The sequence below is a fragment of the Panthera leo genome, chromosome B1, assembly GCF_018350215.1.
Source record: "Panthera leo isolate Ple1 chromosome B1, P.leo_Ple1_pat1.1, whole genome shotgun sequence".
NCBI lineage: Eukaryota > Metazoa > Chordata > Mammalia > Carnivora > Felidae > Panthera > Panthera leo.
The window spans coordinates 182,548,896-182,566,085 of record NC_056682.1 but is presented as its reverse complement, the minus strand read 5'-3'; the positions used below and the strand labels follow the sequence as shown (position 1 = coordinate 182,566,085).

The window sequence follows — 17,190 nt, the reverse complement described above, 5'->3', positions numbered from 1 at the left end:
AAAGAAAAAAAAGTTGCCTCAAGCGTTTGAATCTTTTCATTATTTGTTTTCAGTCTTGGGTGGCCGATCCACGGTTTTATTAGACAATTTGAGCGCATGTGTGTGTGTTTGTGTGCAAGAGAGAAACGCAGAACTTTATTTTTAATACCTTTTATTTAATAAATAAATAAATAAATAAATACCATTTTATGTTTTTAAACATAAACATGTTTTATGTTTTGGTATTTTAATAAATACCATTTATGTTTTTAATCAAAAAAATCATTTTCCAGGGATCTAAACAATGATGCTGAAGCATCCAGATTTAGCTTTAGTCAAAATTTTTCCTGAATATAGACTATATATCCAAGTCATTTGGTTAGTGATATATATTTTTTAAATGAATAAAAAATATTCTCAGGGTGCCTGGGTGGCTCAGTCACTTAAGCCCCCAACTTCTGCTCAGGTCATGATCTCGTGGTCTGTGGGTTCGAGCCCCACATCGGGCTCTGTGCTGACAGCTCAGAGCCTGGAACCTGCTTCAGACTCTGTATCTCCCTCTCTCTCTGTGCCCCGCCCCCACGCTCTGATTCTCTCTTTCTCAAAAATAAATAAACTTTAAAAGGTTTTAAAAAAACATATATACAATTCTCATTTTCAAATTGTGTATGTACTTTAAAGGGTTAAATAATTTTGCAAAGTCTCCAATAAAAAAGAATTTGTGGTTCTGCACGTACTCCCAAGCCTAATTCTTGCTCCACAAAGGCAGCCATACTTTTAGTTTTTACTTCTAGTATTTACTTCCAGTTTTCTAATATTTCTTCAAGGCATTTTTATATTCCTGTTAAAATTATTTATTACTTATTACACCCTTAATGAGGAAGCTTTAACCCTAATAACACTTCTCATATCCGTGCATGTGCACACATGTCTCATGTGAAAATCCAACCCCCCTTCTAAATTTATTGCGTCAGAATTTTGGTTATATCATTATTCACAGTCTGCATCATCATGGATATCTAAATGGTATTCATTTCTGAGACATGTGATTTTATTTCCTTTCAGTTAATTATTTTTATTCATTTAATTGAAAAGTCATTTTCTTATCCTTAAGTCCTAGTCAAACTTTATAAATCAAGTGCAATTTCATTCTCAGTTTGTTCAACTGCATCGAGGGATCTATCAATGAGCCCCTCTGTGTTCTTCCTTAACGTGGGCTTGTTTTATCTTAGGCTTAATTTGTAGTTTTCATATTCTTACATTTACCATTTCTGCGGGGATTTTATTTGCCTCTACTGTGTAGTAAATACTTTCTGGATCCGGGTCCTTCCGCTTTGTTGGTAAAACGACCTGTTTTGGTGGAGCACATCTCTTGGGAAATTCCTGACCAAGGATGTATGGATGTTAATTTTTAAGACCATGTGTTTGGGCGAGGAAGTACCCACCCACTTAGGCTTTTGGTATTTCTTTAAAAGGACTCACAGGATTGAGAGGTAGTTTTGATCACAGTTATGGGTTATTACAGTGAACAGCAGGATCAGCACGGGACAGAACAGAGAGGCATCAGGAAGAGTCTGGAGAGGAGTCCAGACCTTCCAAAGGTCCCCATCATGGGATGACGGGAAGGGAGGTCCCGGACAGAACATTGTTCTTTCTTTAGCAGAAGAAATGAGAAAAATATATCCAAGGTTTCTGCCTCAGGAAGTCTTCTTAAAACTCAGAGTGTGGGGATTTTGCTGAAGACTTGTCATGTAGGCACTTGTTGCCTGAGCAACCAATCACTGTTACTAAAATTCCAAACTCCGAGAAGTAAAGTGAGTGTTCATGAATCATAACTTACATTGTTTGCACAAGCAATCTAGGAGACTAATATAGCAGAATTCAGTCTTCCAGTCACATAAAACTACTTATCAGTGCAGAGTCTGGCAAATTCTACAGGCCAGGTTTCCAGAAATCTTCCCAAAGGTCAGTTTCTCAAGCTGGTCCTCCTGGAGATAACAATATCAATTAGGCTAAGTTAACTCTTACACAACACCAATGTCTAAAAAATGTCCTCCTTCTACTTTTACACTTGACAGATACATTGTCTGGGCATACAGAGTACCAGATTTTCATTCATTTCTTTATGGAACTTGGAAAGTATGTGTATATTCTTTTAACTTCTATTGTTACAGTACAAAACCAGATACTACCCTTATTCTCATGCTTTGTATGTGACCAAATTTTGTTTCTTCCTTCTTTCCTTCATTCCTTCGTTCCTTCGTTCCTTCGTTCCTTCCTTCTTTCCTTTCTTCCTTCCTCTTTCTCTCTTTTCGTCTCTCTCTCTCTCTCTCTTTTTCGTCTTTCTGGAAGCTTTAGGTCTTTCTCTGTAAACTCCATTTTCTAAAATTCCAGGTTCTAACACTTTGAGAATGTTAAAGATTATTTTTGCTGGACAAGTAGCAGTTTCAATCTGGAAGTCATGTCTTTTAATTTGGGGATATAATTTGTGTGTGTGTGTGTGTGTGTGTGTGTGTGTGTGTGCGTGTGTTTAATGTTTATTACTTTTTTTTTTTTGAGAGAGAAAGAGACACAGAGCATGAGTGGGAGAGGGACAGAGAGAGGGAGACACAAATCTGAAGCAGGCTCCAGGCTCTGAACTGTCAGCACAGAGCCCAAAGTGGGGCTCAAACTCATGAACTATCAGATCATGACCTAAGCCAAAGTCAGACGCTTAACCAACTGAGCCAACCAGTCGGCCCTTTGTGTTGATTTTTAAATTGTCCTCCCCTCTTCTTTTTTTTCTGTTCTCTTCTTCTCTCTTATCCCATTATTCAGACTTTATACTTTTAGAATTAGTCAACTTATTTTCTTGAGGTTTATCTCATATTTTCCATGTCCTATATAAGGTATAAAAAAAGAATTATGAAAACTCAAACAATATAAATAAAAACTTTATCTCAGGGATATATTCTTTTGAAAATGTAAAAAAATAAGAACATTCAACTGAGAAAGTACATAAGGGAGAAAAGTATATTTTAGCATTAACTATAAAAGATAAAGCACAGATGTAATAGAGTATAAACCAAAACAAAATTATTTTTAAAGATAACTTAAATGGACAAACCTTTATCCAAAATGATCAAGAAAATTATATGGCACAAGGGAACATTAGAAATTTGAAATTATGATAATTGAGGACACGCCAGAGATTTCAAATATAGTAAGAATATAGCGCAAACCATCATACAATATTGTTCCCGGAAGAGTGAAGTAGTATAAATTCAAACCCTAAATCTATGTAAGGTACAGAGCTACAGCTATCAACTCAGAGGACAATTTTGGTTCACTCAGAGCCCATACCAAACTAGATGCGCTTCTTCCTTATCTTTATCGCACATACCCTGTCCCAAATTCTTTATTATACCTCTGTCGCCAGAGAGTGGGTTTTTCTGGAGTTCTCCAATCTTTCTCCAAGGATGCAGCCCTTCAAATGGGCCAGTCTGTAGGTCTCATCTACTTGCCCATTCTGCACAGGCATGGATTCATCTTTGCATGTAAGCTTTAAAATTTTGGCCCTCGGATGACAGAAACCGGGTGTGACCCTGCCCTCCCAGGCCAGGGTAACTGTAGCGTCAGCTAAAATCACACTGGCTCTTAGTTTGCTTTTTGTTTCTGACCCCAGGAAATGTCCCCATCCTTTCTGGCTAGGTAGGCTTACCACTCGAAAGGAGACTGGTTACATTTCATCCTAAATTTCCACGCTTGACTTGGAAGTCTGCCCGGTACTTTAGTCTGCCATATGGACAGAACTCAACGTTTCCGCAGTTTTATTCACTTCTACAAATGTTGTATTTCAGACATCGTTTTCCCTACTGGAAAATAAACGGTGTAGACGATGTCCTATTTTGTGTCTCTTAGTACACATATATGAGACATTTAATAAATACTTTCATAAGATAATTGAAAGGATCAGTGATATGTTACTTTTTTTCCTGAAACATACTGAGCCTTCCAGTAAAATGGGTTGACTGACAAAAGCATACAGGATGAGCACACACAAAGTATGATCACTGGACATCATGCAGTTTACATGATAACGACCTTCATTGAGGAGATCACCTCCAAATCAGACTTCCTGTGGAGTATTACCTTCTTGTTAGTTATTCGTTGCATGGGCTTTGGAACATTATAAATTTGAGTAATTACAACTTTTTAAAAATGCTCAACCTTGAGGAAAAATGCAAATTCAAAAATACGCAATCAATCCCTGAAGATATATTGTAATCTAGCCCCGAGTAGCTGTCCTGCAAGCTAGATAGTAACTTTCGGTAATGACATTTTATTGCCTACAATGAAAGTTTCCTATCTTGAACATGAAATTTACCAAGGAGGTATATCTGCTGCCATAATTCTAAATATCATAATCCTGAATAAAACGGTGGGAGAATAATTCGGTAAAGGATTTCAGTGTATTGGCAGAAGGTGTGAATCTTGAGTAGTAGGTAATTCACGTCCAAAATGCAATGCAGGCATGCATCCATTGTGATAAACAAGGAAAATCAAGCTGTTTGGCATTAATGACAGAGGCAAGATGAAATCCCCCTCCCAAAAAAAAGGTAGCCATGTGGAAGTCACAGCTTCAAAATTTCACACTTCTAAGGAAAATATACTAATCATACAATAGAACCATGTTGTTTTACATATGAAAAATAATAAATACGGGGGAAAATGGAACACAATTTCAAATGTATTACGTAATCATGCTGAGTGATATGTAAGAGAAGGAATCCAAGAAGCTTTTGAATACAATATTTTGAATATATATCTTCATGCTAAAGACAAAAGGAACTCCAACTAAATATTGCAATCTAGTAAGTATATTTCCTTTTCAGTGTATGAATTGGCAATTCTAAACTTTTCATTTATATCTTATGATTAAGATTCTTTCTAGATTGGAGAACACTATGGAAAATGATAGTTAAGTGAACCCATGACCCTGGAATGGACTATGAACCAGAATGAAGCAATATATTTTACTACAAATAAGAGTAGTGAGGCAACTGACAGAGTTTGAACACCCTTGGATTGGATAATATAACGGTATCAGTATTCAGTTCCAAATTTTGTTACTGTGGTTATAAATGAATAACCTTTTTGTTTTTGTTTTTTTAGTAAATACATATATAATACATACTGTATTTATAGGTAAGGAAGCTTGGTAACCTGCTCTCATCTAAGAAACGATTACCTATATCTGTCTATAAGTAAACAGATGCATGCATATATGTAAGAAATGGTAAAACAAATATGATAGAACATACGGGGTTCTGTGTGAAAGACATTAAATGATTTTTTGTACAATTTCTGAAATTTTTACCTAAGTCCAAAATTATTTCATAATAAAAGTTGAAGCAAACAATAGGCTTCATATTTATAAACAATAGCCAGATAGAAGATATAAAGACAAAACTTTATTTACAATAGAAATTTAAAAGACAAAATGCTAAGGAATGTTTAACAAGAAATATTAAATAACATTTTATGAAAAATATTTGAAACAAGGCACAGAGTATTTGAACAAATACAGTTCTTGTCTTAGATAGAATGGCAAAATATCATAAATACGTACATGCTCCCTAATTTAATTTGTAAATTTAATGCCATAGCACTAAATTTTACCAACCATTATTTTCTAGAACTTTTCCAGAACAAATTATTCTAAAATTCATATACAAAAATAAATATGAAAACATTCATAGGAAAAACTGAAAAAAGAAAAAAAAAACAATGAAGGGTGATAAATATATCCAGTATAAAACACATGAAGATGTGTTCAACTTCATTTTTTTTCAACTTCATTCATAATATCAGATATTCAGATTGAAAGTTACTGACATACTCTTTCTCACATTTTCAATTCAGGAGAAGTAAGGAAACGTCATAGGTGAACATAAATACTAAAGGGAGATTATACCAGGTAGACACTTGGATCCTTGGAAATGAATGCAGATCATCTGAAATGGTAATTTTCCTCTTAATTTGTTATAATATGTATGACTGTTTAAGGCAAAAAGTATATTATTGTGTGTCAGGATTTTCAGTATATGTGTGAACCATACATATGAAAACTCTAACCTAAGGAGAGACTGCAAAGTTAGTACACTTTATATGAGTTGGCATAATATAAAATATAAGCATGCTAGATTTGTATATTGTAATCCCTGGAGTATTCTCTCTGTCTCTCCTCTCCCCTAAAATATAGCCAAATAATCTAGAAGCCAATGGATACATTAAAATAGGACACTGAATACATTCAAATAATTTCAGAGAAAATCGGAAATGTGGAAAACGGGAAAAAAAATCCAAAAAAGACAAAAACTTACATGGTAACCTAAGTAATCAATTAATTAATTGGGTAAAATACTAATGGTCTAAGCATTCTAAAAGGTGGAGATTAGCACAACAAATTAATATAAAATGTGAACCAAATATACGTTGCCTGTAAGAGACGTACTTAACAGATACAGACACAGATGAGTTGAAAGTAAATGCCTGGAAAGAAATACAAACCAACCTTTTGCAAATAGTAAAATGGCTAGACTGGCTATGCTAATGTGACAAAATAAACCCTAAACACCTAAAGAGACAGTGGAGGATATTACATTATAGTAAAGGGGGAAACTCACCAGGAAACTACAAATACTGTAAATGTTTATACATCTGATAATAAAACCTCAAGTAACATAAAGCAAAATTTGACAGAATTAAAAACAAAATTAGACAATGCCACCATTATAAACGGACATGTTTACACATTTTCTGAGCATTTAATAGGAAATTAGACACAAAACCAATTTAAAAAATGGAATCTGAACACTCCTTGCCACCTTAATCTAATTGACATTTATGAAATATTAAGTTAACTGCATAAATTAACTTCAGAATACAAATTCTTTTAGTTGCACATGGAATATTCACCAAAATAGACCCTCTGCTGGATGATCAAACATGTCTCAATAAGTATAAAAGAATCAAAATTACATAAAGTGTGTTCTCTGACCACAATGAAATTATATTAGGTGTTAATAACAATAAAATTTCTAGAAAAGCTCCAACTTTCTGGAGATAAAACAATATATTATGACTGGGTCATGGCCCAAATAAAATAAGGAAACAGTTTGAACTGAATGACAATAAAAATAAAATATATCAAAAATTGTGGCTGGCAGCAAATGCATGAATGTTTCTTAGTACAGATCCTATGGGCAGTGAAGGGACAAGAAGAGAATATTATGAACAACTCGATGAAATCAAACTTGCGATTTGGATGAAAAGGCTAATGACGTGTGAAATAACAATTGACAAAAAAAAGAAACAGAAAACTTAAATAGCCTTGTATCTATTAAACAAATTGGACTTGTTATCAAAAAAAACTCAAAAATTCCAAGCCTAGATGGTGTCACACATGTGTTTACTCAAATATCAAGGAATAATGAATGCCAAATTTATACAAATTTTTCAGAAAACAGAGGAAAAACGCTGCACAAATCATTCATGAAGCCAGCATGACCCTAATACTAAGTTCTAACAAAGATAACGAAAATAGAAAATTAGACACCATTATCCCTCATGAACATAGATTCAAGGGCGTTAACAAAACATTAACAAATAAAATCCAACAAGATGAGAAAAAGGTAAACATTGTGCTAAAGTAGGGATTATATCAGTAATGCCAGGTTGAAAATCAATTAATGTATTTTCCCATATTATGATAATAAAAATGTTAGAACTTAGAATATATTGTTTAAATTTTTTAAACATTTATTTATCTTTGAGAGAGAGGAGACAGAGTGTGAGTGGGGGAGGGGCAGAAAGAGAGGGAGACACAGAATCCGAAGCAGGCTCCAAGCTCTGAGCTGTCAGCACAGAGCCCGACGCGGGGCTCGAACTCACAAACCGCGAGATCATGACCTGAGCCAAAGTCAGACGCTTAACATACTGAGCCACCCAGGTGCCCCAGAACTTACAATATTTTTAATAAATGCAGAAAAAAGTTCCTGACAAAATTTAACATCAGTTTTCATTAAAAACTCTTGAGCAAACTAAAGTGGGGTGCTATCACAATAAGGCAAATAAAATACAATTCATAAGATAGGCAAGAAAGAAGTAAAAAGTCTCCCTATTGGCATCTATTAGTTTATACAGCAAATCCCTGTGAATTGACTGGCTACTGGAATTAATAAGTAAATATAACAAGGCCAAAAAGTACAAGGTTGGTAAACAAAAATCTGTTGTATTAATATATATCAGTAGCACACATTTGGGGAATTAAATTTTTAAAAATGCACTTCAAATAATGCCAACAACTATAAAATATTTAAGACTGAAAGTAAGAAAATATGTACAAGACGACTGCACTGAAAAATAAAAGCATTTCTGGGAAAAAATAAAGAAGACAAAAATAAATGCAGAACTACATCCTATTTTGGAGTTGGAAGACTAAAACAAACAAACAAACAAGCAAACACAATCAACTTTGGCATGCTTCCAGATGTAATGAGCAGAGCAAAGGAAGAGGAAGGGAGAGGCTATCGCCGGACCTCAAGTTCTCAACTGTAACACATCAAGGTGGGAAACTGTGGAATGAAATCTGCAGATCAACTAGATGAAAGGAATATAACCCTAAGTCCCATTGACAGGCAAGGCACTACTCACTTGTCATGGAGAGAAAAATACGATTTTGTAAGAAAGCAGAGAATATGTCACTTATAAACCTAATCTGAAGATATCACCAAACTGTGTAACAAACTAAAATGGAGACTTCAGAGTAAAGATGTCTTAAACAATAAGGAAAAGAGATTTGAGAAATGAGTTTGGCCTATAGGAATTCGATGCTAAACCATCGTTAGAATCCATCTTTTTGAAATAAATGTACCAGCCAATAAGGGCAGATTAACTAAAATACTCATAGTATAATAGTCATAACTGACAACAGTGAATCTCCATTAGTAAGAGAATGTAAAGCCTGTGACAATCCATACCATGAAATTGTATGCAACAATTACTAAAAGAAAGAATTTGATCTATAAGACAATTGGGAAAGATTTCTACAACGTACAATACTGGGAACATCAAAAACAAGACCTAAAGGTGTAAAACATAGTGTTGCATTTTTGTAAAACACCACAAAAATTAATAGCCCAACTATTATGCATACATGATTGTAAGAACATTGAGAAGGGTGCAAAATAGTACACACCGCCTTATTATTAGTTAAGTTTGAGGGAATGTGGGTGAATTTATGACCTAAGTCCACTATGATTTGTCATCTCATAATTCTGTAGGCTGGTAATTTAAACAGTGCTTAGCTGGGTAGTTCTTGTTTTTCCTGACCTTAGTCAAATATTCTAAGAGAATTGTAATGCAAAATGTACGTCACTTCTTATCAAAACCAGTATAATAAAGCTGGGCTAGATTCAGAGTGGAGAAATAGATTCCTAGCGTTTTTCTTTTCTTTTTTTTCTTCGTGAGTGGCAAAGTCACACTGCAAAGGATGCATCTAGGAATCAGAGACATTCTCGCAACCATCTTTGCAAAACAATCTATCACAATGGAGAAATGGGGGGATGATTGGGAAAGGAGGAGGGTGACAACAGATTCAAAATTTAAGGCCAGGGTTTGAGCAATTGCACTAATGAAAATAGAATCTCAACTTTGAAACATGAAGGAGACACACAGCACAAATGGCATGTGACAAGCTCAGAATGGGACACACACAAATAATTCGCTTACTTAAAAACTCTGGATAAGGGTTTCCTGGAAAGTAGAAATTGAAGACTGTCATCCCAACTCAGTATGGTTTTAAAACATTTTGTACATGTGTACACTGTATATTTTATAAAAATAATTTTTAAAGTTCGTTCTCTCCAAATTAATCTACGCAGTCATTGCAATTCCAACAAAAATTGTAATAGGGTTTTTAGTGAGAGTGGACTAGATAATCCTCATATAAATGCTGAAAAATAAATTATTCAAGAATAACCAAGCTATCCTAATGAATAAAAATGAGGAGAAAACCCATCTTACAATATACTGATTTATTATAAAAGTAATTAAAATGTTATCATATTGCTTCAGGGGTAAAGATATTAATGGATAAGAATATGACCTCAGAATGAAACTTACACATATATGAGGACTTAGTGTATGATAAAAATGGCATTAGTACTAAATGAGGAAAAGGAAAAAGCTCTTTACAAGAAGTTATAACAGGTAGTTAATATAAGAGGAATCTTGAATCTGTTAAACATGTGACAGATACTTAAACACACTAGTAATCATAGATAAGAATAGATACCATTTTTTCCCGTTCGACTGGTAAAAATTAAAATGCTTGAAGATACCAAATTTGGCTAACATCAGGTAAAGTTGACTCCTCATTCACTTGACATAGAAGACTAAATTGATAATTCATTTCAATAGCAGTTGACTAATGTAGTAAAGTTGATAACGTATGGGATGTATGGAAAAGTAATTTAACTGCTTATACGTCCGTAAGAATTTCTTGCATGTTTTTACAGTGAAACGTGGCTGAGCATGTTTATTGCTGCACCTTATTTTTCAAGGTGAAAAAAATTATAAATTATTCACAGGGTTACAGGTGAACTATAGTGTGCTCATATGAGAAAATAATACATAAAATTAAAATGAATGAATTATATCAAAAGTAGATCTCAAGCGATAATTCTGAGTGAGAAAAGTAACCTTAACAATAATGTTTGGGATAACATTTATATTAACAATAAAAAACACGCAGAGAGTATGTTGTTTTTATATATTAAAATTCTGGGTGATGCGAAAAAGGATATTTGTTATATTATTCTTCACTTGTCTGTAGATAACATAAAAAACATTGAATTGTAGTCATTTAAACTGTTTTAGCTATGCAAATAAAAACTGATCCAAGAAAAGTTTGGTATTAAGAACAAATATTCACTGGATGTATGCTGTATTCGACAGCATATAAAATGTTATCTCAGCTAATCCTCAGAATAACGTTATGTAGTGGATGACGGTTGTGTTCCCATTTTATAGGTTAAAAAACTGAGCTGCAACGAGATTAGGTTTATTGTCTAAAGTCATGGATGTAGTTAATGGTAGAATTGGAATTAGAAGCAAGACACTAAGACTCCAGCATCTGGGTATTATTTGAGATTCATTCTTGGACTTTAAGTTCATTGTCCCATGAAAAATAAGTGAGGAGATTTTATTATACAAGTTGGAAGGCATGACATGAATGTACTGGAAGAATTTGGGCTCTATTAGGCAGGGTTTGGAAATTCTAAGGTTGCTTATACAGGGCTGGAGATGAAAAGAGTTTGGGAATTTGCCAATTGGTCCAGAGGGAGGGTGGTATTATTGGCAAAATAGAGCTCAACCTCTATCCTGTCTACTCATAGGAGGATAGATAGAATGATTCTTGCAGGATGAAATGACAGGCTGCTGTTGATATCAAGTGTCAGACACACTAGGTCATGGATAGATGGAAATCAATGGCTAAAATACAGTTACTGGACAGAACAGAGAGAACAGGCAAGATATTCAGAAACTTTGAGGAATAAATTTAAAGAAGAGTCACGATTTAGTCAAGATAGGAAACTCAACTGTCAGCAATACTCTTCTAACGTTGATGGGATCATTCCTGCACCAAAGATTTTACATTACTCCTGTCTAGAACTTGGGACGTTGATGATAAAGAGGAAGGATAGCAATATAGTTTTGGATTAGGGACGATATAACTGACTTTTGGAAAAACAAAACAAACATAAGAGAGAACCAGGTGATTTCCTCTTCATGAAGGGAAAGAATGTCCTCTCAAAACACATCTCTTTGTAACATCTCCCAAAGTTGAATTCTTGGCGGAAAAGATGATCTAGGTATTAAACCATTGGCAAGGTGGGTCTTGAGAAGGACTGTCCAATCACCTTCTGTTCCCCGGAGTTTTATATCATTCGGAGAAAGAATTATCAATCACATGAGACTCAGGGGATCAGTTTTAGGACTTATAAGGATAAATTGAAAAAAAAAATTAATTGAGCTTATTTCTCTAGACATAGGCAGATTTGGGCGTCATTGGGCCTTCCTCAAAGAGAGAGGCCTTTTTAACCTGGCGGAGAGAGGAAAATCTCTACATGTCAAGGATAAGCCAGTCTTCTCTGCAAGAAAGAAAGTTGCTGAGCCTTCTCTATTTCTTCTTCCAACTTAACCCACAAATAGGAGCGGAGACAAGGAGGTAGAAAGTAGTTTTCCCTTCTTTCTCTTCGCCTGAGAAGTGGATATTCTTTCTCTCCATGGGAACAGGACGAGGTAAAAGCATGTCTCACTAAAATATTTCTTACATTGACAGGGAGGTGAACATAAGAAAGAGATTCTTCTCTCCCTCACCCATTCAAGGAACACAGCCCAGCAAAATAATTGAGTGCATTGTATTTCCTTGGCTTTGTTTACTATCCAATGCCAGAGTAAATGATAACAAGCAATCTTCTAACAAAGCAACTGTTTGAGTTCAACTAATCCATTAAAGAAAGTTGTGCTGTATTTCATTACTTCATGTATCGCTTTGTGAGAATGAAGGCAGATTTCATGACATTTGCACTGCATTTTGTAAATCGTAGTTTTAGGCAAATCAAACTGTTAAAGCTTTTAAATTAGAAACTGTAAGGATTCTTATTTTATTCTTAAAAACTAAAACCGTTAATGATTGCTAAGGTGTTGAATTTCACAGGATGATGGTTATAAGCATCAGGCTTGAAATCTGATATTTTTTTTAATGACTGATAATATTACATGACTTACTGCCACATAATCTTTATGACGTTTTCTCCAATGAGCTCACCTACGTCCCACAAAATAAGCTTTTTAAGGTAGTGTGAATTATGAAAAAAAAGTGAACTTTGGTAAAGAGATACTGTTTGAGACATATTGAAACTTACCTTATGTGTGGTTTAATTATGCTGTGTGGAAAATGCTGGCAATTGGACTTTTCATTGGTTTGTGACTTGAAAAAGCAGGTCAGCGATAGGAAAAGAAGAAGCCAGAGGGTAAAATATACTTAAAATGGTTTTTAGGAAAGTTTAAAGATCAAGTTGAAAATTTTCTGATATATTCTCCTCATTTGAACCTCCATTATGTTTCTTTAATCTTATTTAAAAGTATAATATCCTAACTTTTATAGTTTTTCATTGTGTTCTTTTTATAACCCATGTAGACCAAGTCATTTGAGTTCAAGAACTATATCATACACTGTTGACTTTCCCACCTACAACTGAGTAGAAGTCTTTTCTTCCTGATACAAGCTTAATAGGTATTCTTTAAAATTATTAAAGAAAATATGATCCTAAGTTTCTTTAGGATAAATATGAGAGCATTGTCTACAAACTATTCTTATGCCGTATGGACACAAAGGAAAATTGAAACGTGTCTTATCACAACACAGAGCCTCATGGGCCATGCCAATACTCCCAGCCCATCTTGACCAGACCATCTTTATTCTACATTGAGGTCACAGATGGCATACCTAGCCTAGCTAGGTTTATTATGAGTATCAACTGTTGGTATCTAGAGTGAAGAGGAAGATTGAATATTACAAAATAATAGTCCTTACTACAAACTAGAAGTTTTTAAAAATTATGATGATTTGGTGTCTCCTCAGTATAAAGACACCACATCATTATTAAATTTATAACAGACACAAAAATGAGAACTCTCATTAGTAGGGAGCTAGCTTAGGAGAATATAGACTAGCAATGTCCAATAGAACTTTCTGTGGTGATAGAAATGTCCTACATCTGTGCTGTGCCATATGGTAGCCATTATACACATGTGGCTATTGAGCTCTTGAAAAATAGCTAGTGTGACATAGAAACTACGTTTTTAATTTTACTTACTTTTAATTAATTTAGATGTAGATAGCCACCTGTGGCTGGTGCCTACGTATTGAATATGCCAGTGGGACAATTTTGCAATTCAAATTCCATATTCTAAGTTACTTTGACTCTGAACCCTGGGGGCATAAACTTTAATGCCATTGTGAAGCAGTAGAAAGAAAACATTATTTAAAGGTTAGGCATGGAGGTTTTGAAGAATGTACTATAAACCAGAGCTGTAAGAGACTCTTAAAAACAGAGAACAAACTGAGGGTTCCTGGAGGGGTGTTGGGTGATGTGATGGGCTAAATGGGTGATGGCCACTAACGAGGACACTTGTTAGGATGAGCACTGGGTGTTACATGTAAGTGAAGAATCACTAAATTCTACTCCTGAAATAATTATTACACTACATGTTAACTAACTTGGACTTAAATTAAAAAACAAAACAAAACAAAACCCCTGTAAACCCAAGGGAGAAAAAAAAAAACAGGGCTATGATAATAGTTAATATTAACTGGAAATGCTTTCTACATGCCAGATGTTGATTAAAAGGTTTTACAAGGGTTAACTCTTTTTTTTTTTTTTTAAATCTCATAACACCTTTTGAAATTAGTACTATTATTTACCCTTTTATTGATGAAGAACATAAGGCACAGAGAAGTTAAGTCACTTGTCCAGGGCATAAGTGTTGGGAGTCTGGATGCAAACAGACTGCCTTACCCAGAATAGAACCTCCAAGTATAGTTTTCAGCTTTCCTGGGATATATGTAATAATTTACCAAATCTAAAACACTGTGAATTTAAGATCTTCCATTATTTTTTTCACCTCTAAGAAAAGAAAAACAACCACAAATATTGCCAATTAACTGACAGGCCACTAATCACAAATGCAATCAGAAATGTTACGACATGGAAAAAAAAATATGACTTAGCATAAGGAAATATTTTAGTGCTGCTGATAAGATTCAGGTCTTTTTAGTTATAAGTAATCATCTACTTCTTTTTCAGAGTCAGAATGTTTGATGTTTGAATGAAGGTGACCTGTGACTGATAGAAAGTTCTAATTTTTCAGAGCACCCGGCTGGCTCAGTTGGTGGTGAATGTGACTCTTGAAGCAGGGAAGAATATCCAATGGAAAAAAAGATGGTCTCTTCAGCAAATAGTACAGGGAAAACTGGACAGTGACATACAGAAGAATGAAACTAGACCACTTTCTTACACCAACACAAAAATAAATTCAAAATGGGTGAAAGACCTAAAGGTGAGGCAGGAAACCATCAAAATCCTACAGTAGAAAAAGGCAGCAACCTCTTTGACCTCAGCTGCAGCCACTTCTTCCTACACACGTCTCTGGAGGTAAGGGAAACAAAAGCAAAAATGAACTGTTGGGACCTCATCAGGATAAAAAGTTTCTGCACAGTGAAGGAAGCAATCAATAAAACTAAAAGGCAGCCTACGGAATGGGAGAAGATATTTGAAAACGACATATTGTATAAAGGGTTAGTATCCAAAATCTAGGAAGAAATTATCAAACTCAACACCCCAAAAAACCAGATAATCCAGTGAAAGAATGAGCAGAGGATGTGAATAGACATTTTTCCAAGAAGACATCCAGATGGCTAACAGACACATGAAAATATGTTTCACATCACTCATCATCAGTAGTCATCTACTTTTGAGTACAATACACGAAGCTGGGGTTGTTACCATGGCCTGAAGATAAGAGACTAGAACAAGTAATAAGATTGGATTTTAATAAAACTTTTTCAGGGCTACATCTTTTACTAGAAATAAGGACAGGAGGGGATACATTTAAAGTTGATATTTGTCAACTATGATTTTTCACTATGGAATCCATGTGTGCAGCAACTCTCCGTACTTAGCAAAGGAGGAATACAGATGCCTCAACTGCATTTTTAGGGATAAACCAGGATCTCCTTGATTTTGATGGGACCGCATTCTAATATGTATCTGCCTCATCATAGACTTGCCAAAAACAAGGACTGGAACAACCACGAGGCAGGTCTCTACAACAGTGAATCCACTGTGGCTGCTTGAGCGTGAAATATTTAGAGAAGAAGAAAACGTTGGAAAAATTTCTTTAATTTAGTACACTGTCGCAATGTCTTCTTAATGATACCCATGTACTTCACCTGGAAAATCTTCCTTGTCTCCCTAGGCAGGTGTGTACTTTATCCTAAGCTCCAATGGGTCTTTATGTAAAAATGATGTCATGGTGCTGTAATTATGTGTTTTCAAGTCTATCTCTCTTTTACCCAATGTACTTTTTATATTGTATCTTCTCATCTTAAGACTTCAGCATACAGAAAACTCCTGGAAGATATTAGAAAATGATTTTTACTTAATAAACAAAGAGTTATCCAACCATGGGCACTTAAGGACTATCAGGCAAAGAAGAAAAATTAAGCACTCTTAGGTGTCTTATGACACTGCCTGAATATATTTGGACACTACAGAACTTCACTAACAATCACTATTACAATAGCTAATGTGGCATAGTGGATATATGTTGTGTGGTCTGGTCAGAATCCGTTCTCCCTTCTAGGATGAAAGGCTCCCTTTTGGGGTGTGTGTGGGCGGGTTGTTGATGTGGTAAGGGATGGGTCTAGAGTTTCTTATAGCCTTTTGGCTTCCATGTGGGGAGAGTCTGCATGAAAACGGAACCATCACAAAGGAAAAGAGATAAGGAACAGAAACATAGAGTTCCCGTAGCCTCATTTGAGCACCTATGTCTAATAGGAAGTGGACTTTTCAAATATTTAAGCCAATAATTCCTTCTTTTCTCCAAGCTACAATGAATATTAGGTAACTCACTCGTTGACTTGGAAGGTAGCCTTTTCAAGGATGCTGTATTGAAACAAAATACTTCATGTGCCTTTCTTCAAGTACCATTAAACAACCATCATGCGCCAGCACTTATGTTGTTTAAAATGGAAGATTTTATTTATTGGTCCCCACGTTTAAGCCTTTAACATGTATCGGCTACTACTCGGTGCTCAGTCACTCTCTGTAAAAAGTGGCATTCCCTTGACAGGGTTTGGTAGAGCAGCTGTAGGTAGAAGTGTAAATATCACAAGAATCTCCTGAAGTACATTTCATGCCATGGACCATGTCTGTCCTACAGAAGAATACTGCTGCTTATCTCTTTCAGCCAATATTTAATTTGCATTTTTGTCGAAACATTACGATAGACACTAATTTTTGAAAACTAAATAGGAGCCCATGATCTAATAAACATTGTTTAGCTCTATGGCTTTTAAGAAGACAAGACCATAATTTT

The 17,190-nt window shown here is 34.9% G+C and overlaps 1 long non-coding RNA gene across 2 annotated transcripts; it reads left to right on the top strand.

Annotated features, from left to right (window-relative positions):
* Positions 1 to 1,627: 1,627 nt before the first annotated feature.
* On the top strand, positions 1,628 to 15,019 carry LOC122217196. Of its 2 annotated transcripts, none has more exons than XR_006201337.1 (4): positions 1,628 to 1,944; positions 4,902 to 5,061; positions 5,884 to 5,983; positions 14,898 to 15,019. It is a non-coding gene; the product is annotated as an uncharacterized LOC122217196 (long non-coding RNA). The 2 variants fall into 2 exon arrangements; XR_006201338.1 differs by having other exon boundaries at positions 14,962 to 15,001.
* The last annotated feature ends 2,171 nt before the right edge of the window (positions 15,020 to 17,190 follow it).